Source organism: Octopus bimaculoides, chromosome 5, assembly GCF_001194135.2.
Source record: "Octopus bimaculoides isolate UCB-OBI-ISO-001 chromosome 5, ASM119413v2, whole genome shotgun sequence".
NCBI lineage: Eukaryota > Metazoa > Mollusca > Cephalopoda > Octopoda > Octopodidae > Octopus > Octopus bimaculoides.
The window spans coordinates 23002595-23007738 of NC_068985.1; the positions used below are offsets into that span (position 1 = coordinate 23002595).

The following is a 5144-nucleotide window of genomic DNA, read 5'->3' on the forward strand; positions in this document are numbered from 1 at the left end:
ATATATATATATATATATATATATTTGGTATATATTTGAATGCAAACCACAATTTACTTGCCTTTCAATTCTCTAAAGTCAATTAAAAAAGTTACTAAGTCATTAACTATACCACATCTCCTCCAAAACCAAAATTGGTTTGCAGTTGTAATGTGAGGAACAAAACAAGGTTCACCTACCTCTCAGTGTCAGCTGTCCAGCTATGTTAAATCCAAGGCATACCCTACCCATGTTGCCTATCACTAGTAGCTACTGCTAAAGCCCTATCTCACTCTCGCATCCATGCATGTCCATTCACCACGACTGCCCCAGGAGCAAAGAGGACCACACTGGTCTTACTTCCTTCACTTCATCACTCCATCTTCTTCTTCCTGTGGGGCCCCTCAGCTATTGGCATCACTGCCCTTTCCTTCTGGTTCACCCCATCCTTACACGCCCCCCCCTCCCCGGATCTCAAAAATCACCTCCTCGCTTCACTTCATGTTGAAATCTGCTATCTACCCAGGCAGAGGTCTCACTTGGTGTGATCTCTGCAGCGATGGAGCTTCACTTGCTTCCTCTCCTTTACCTTCATCATCCAACGAAGTGACAACTCTGCAAACATCCAAAACATTTCATCCACAGAGACATTATTTTTGGAATTAACAGCCATCACTGTCCCTCTGCTCCACTGCTATGTGCAGTGTGCCTTTGGGGGCTTGACCCTGACTTCCTCTTCTACCTACACGAAGGCAGGCTCCTTCTCTTCTACAGCATGTTGTAATGTGCACGGATGCTACCGTTCATACCTGAATATCACTCTATGTAGCACAAACTCTTCGTCCTGATTGGAGTGATGTATTGTACCAAAATACCACTTCCAGTGGTGAGATGCCTCTTCTCTCCACCATGGCTGTGATTGTGTGATGGTGTCTTTCCATGATTCCATTTCCATTGAGCTTGTATGCTGCTCTTAAGAAGCAGCACACGTTCCACTTACCAAGCATCTCCTACAACACCTCCAAACGAAATATGGTGCCATTTTCCATCAGCAATTCCTCCACAGGGCCCCACTCATTCAGGATATACATACAACCTCATCTGCAGTACCCATCTTCATTTCCCTCCATATGGCCATCTGACTCAATCTGTAATCGACCATCAAAAGATACATCTCCTGCTAGTTGTGTGTCACATCTATCACCAGTCGTCTCCAGTTGTACTCTAGTGAGATGTTTCCTGACTTGTGCATACCTGGTGCAGAGTTGATAGATTGACACCTATCACAGCTCCTGACTACCTTTTGAATGCTCTGCCTAGTGACATTGGAGTCAACCTCCTGCTTCTATCCACACCCATATGATGCATGGCATGCAGTCTCCTTTGTTCCAAGTCACCTTGCTGACACACTGCAGCTATTCTCCACTCTGAATCTTCCGGCACCACCAACCAGCCTTTTTCACCCTGGTTAGAATGTCTATCTTATTCCTCTCTCAGGGCACAAAGATCATGCTCAGCTTCAAACCGAATTTGGCAGCTAGCTCCCTCAGAATCCCTAGGCAGTACTTTATTAACATCTCTGCAGCCCCTGTGGTTTGAACTCATTTTTCATCAGTGATCACTGATCCTACACATCCAAGCACAGTAGCTGAATTGGTTTGGATTTCGATGGAATGCAGCCCCACTCTCAGGGTCAAATTCACCCCCTTCAGCACTGCGTCCAGCTCAGCCATGTTGATGTGGTTGTAATCATGTTTTTCGGAGCCAGGCTGCATCCTCCACTTCAACACCTCTAATTTCTGGGACAACCCTTATCACTATGCTACTAGCATCACACCATTCAGTCCCATTCCCCAACTTGGGAACATATCAACATCCTCTTACTGGGTCTTCTGCTCTTACCTTCTCTAGGATCTCTTGCATCATCGCCACCATCCTCTCTCCCATTTTGTCTCCCTAGCTTGCCCCATCTGCTCATATCTTGATATAGCTGCATGCTATTCAAAGCCATCCTGTGATTAGATAGTGACCTACTAGTCTCCCACATATCGAGAATAGTTCTCTTCTGTCGATGTTGGTGCCCAGTTCCGGGATCTCATTCTCTCTCCGAAACACCAACACACTTATTTTGCCTCTTTGAAACTTGAGCCCAAGTGCAGCTCCTTCAACCATTGACTCTGGTGGTTTCGCAGTCAGCCTAAATATTTTTAGGTGACTTATGACCTCTGCAGCAGACACTACAGTCTTATCTACCCAGATGTCATCTATATAGGAACTGGTGGCCATTTTTACCTTGTCCACCTTTCCCAGGGTAGATTTGAGCACTGTTGCCATGATCTTTGGTGCAGAATTCAGCCCAAACCCCAACTTAGTCCAACAGTATATCTTTATATCATATCAGCCTTTATATCATATCAGCTGATATTGCCACAGTTTCTTGCTCATATGAAGCTGCAGATATTCCAACTTCAAGTTGAAAATCGTTGCCACCCTTGTCATCTATCTCCATTCACACAATGTCTCTCCAAAGATGTCAGTCACCTCACTGCCCATGTGTCATGATACATGGCCATTCATCTTTTGGAAGTCCAGTCTCAGCCTGTTCATCAGCATTGGGGGCTCCCCTTTCCAGTGTCACTCTACCATCCACTGCTGACTATCGAACACTGCTTGAAAATCTTTATCCTCAGTGGTGTAAGCAGTACAATCCCCCATGGATCTCTACCCATCTCATATTGCACACTCACAGCGCATGACACTCCCACACCACCAAATGAAACCCTGTCTCCACTGACACTAACACCTCCAAAGCAGTTGATCACATCAATTCCATTTATCACAGAGTCAATCACAATTGCCCGCAACCTCACTGTTGTGCCCCACACCACTATCTCTACTTCACTGCTACCCTTACATCCAATTTCGCTGTGTTGACCAACCAAACACTACTTGTCCCTTTCCATTTTTTGCCAGGGTCATGATAGATGATGTACAACCTGTATCCATGCCTCTGAATGCCTTTCCTCCAACTAAGACTTCAACTATGAGCAGTGACTGTACAAGAGCCCCTATTTGCTTGCAGGGGAAATTTGGAAGGCAACAACTTCCCTGTGGCCTATTCCCTGGCTGTAGTTTTGAGTTATATGCTTTATCTGCTTGCACCAGTTGCAAACGGGTTCAGGCTTTGTCTCCACACAGGTCCTCACCCTGTGTGGCCCCTCGCACTTGAAACACCAGCCCATAAATGGTCACTGTCACTCCATGGCAGTTTTTCTCTCCTCATTCTTTACTGATAGCTGTGTATCATTGTTGGCTTCCACAGTTGTCCATTGCTGCTGCATTCCACCTGGGCTTGAGGGATGAGCTCACTCATCGCTATTTTATTGCTGCCTGGTAGTTGTTGCAGTCATACTGATATGTTGTCAGAGAAGCCATTTACAAAGGCCATTCGTGCTGCCTTTTCTAGCCCCACTCTGGTAAAACCAGATAGCATGGCCAGTCTCTGAACCTCTGCTGTGTACACGTCTACCTGTTCCCCTGTCCACCTGACCATTCCCAGCTTGGCGAACGCAGTGCCCAATCCTTCCATAAAGGCTTTCTTTAAGCACTGCTTGATCTTCACCACATCTAGTTGGTCCATCTCATCCATCTCTTGATATAGAGCCATGAAACCTGCTACATCATCAATGCCTTACAGCCTGGCCACCATCTTGATTTTACGGATCCAGGCAATCACATCTCCTTCCCCACAGAAAGGTCTGATGGCATTACTGCCAATCCTTATTTTCACTGCCATCTCATGGAAGGGGACAACATCAATGGAAAAAGATATGTGTGTATGAGCACCAAAATAGCTTGTAATGTGCGAGAATTGTGATGTGAGGAATAAAAGATGGTTCAACTACTTTTCAGTGTGTTAGCTGTCTAACTTTTTTAAATCCAAGATGTGCACTAGCATAGCTAGACTGTGTGCTGCCTGGGGTGGCCCTTCCATTTTCTGCACTCGGTCCCCACAAAAAAACCACATATTGCCTACAGCAAAAGCCTACAACAGGATGAAAAGTGCCACCCAGGGGTGGACTTCCCAGGGCAGGCTGCCCCTACCACTTCCCATTCCCCAGCTATGCTAGTGCCAATCTGTCTCACCTATCACTAGTAGCTACTGCTAAAGCCGTCTTACCCTCTCATTCACATATGTCCATTCACCACAACTACCCCGAGGCCAAAAAGGACCATGCTGGTCTTGCTTCCCTTCCTTTTTGTCTTCCAGTGGAGTCCCTCAGCTATTGATGTCACTGCCCTTTCCTTCCAGTTTACCCCATCCCCACAGCAGTCTTGAAAAGAAATGGTTATTTAAATTTTTTTTTTTTGTTTTGTTTTATATGATGTTTTTAGCTTTCCTTCATTCAAATGTCTACCCCTTTCAGATTATTTTTAGAGGTCATTGTGGGGACAATTTTATTCTAGATTACTGATTTCCTTCATTATTTAAGCTTTTAACTCCCTGGCTCCTACAAAACCTTCTGTTCCACACAAGCTCCACCTTATATTGATAAATAATCTTTGATATACCCTCCAGAATAAAGAATTACTATATTGTTTCATTTCTTTTTTCCTGGCCAGTCTTTACTTATAATCACTTGTGTCCAATATGTTAAGGTATTATCTCTCCCTCTTCTAACAGTTAGAATATTTGTGATACCAATCTTAATATTTGCATTCATAGATAAAGCCATCCTACATTAAGCTAATTGTTTGATTTAGTGTAAATCTGATATTCAATTTTATTGTATTCATTTCTAATGTTTCTAAAACATAAAACTAATTTACTATATTAGAGTCGTCGTCGTCATTTAACGTCCGCTTTCCATACTAGCATGGGTTGGACGATTTGACTGAGGACTGGTGAAACCAGATGGCTACACCAGGTTCCAATCTGATTTGGCTAGTTTCTACAGCTGGATGCCCTTCCTAATGCCAACCACTCAGAGAGTGTAGTGGGTGCTTTTACGTGTCACCCGCACGAAGGCCAGTCAGGCGGTACTGGCAACGGCCATGCTCATCTCGCTTGAGAAACCTCATGTGTCACCCGCACAAGAGCCCCAGCCCAGGGGCACCGGCAACGATCCCACTCGAAAATCCTACAACAACCCCACACAAGAGCC

General features: G+C 44.9%; 1 protein-coding gene across 1 annotated transcript in view; it reads left to right on the top strand.

The window, feature by feature from the left end:
* The window catches only part of LOC106874327 (neurotrypsin), a 61355-nt gene that overhangs the window by 36151 nt on the left and 20060 nt on the right, over positions 1-5144 (top strand). The gene's annotated exons all lie outside the window — the stretch shown is intronic.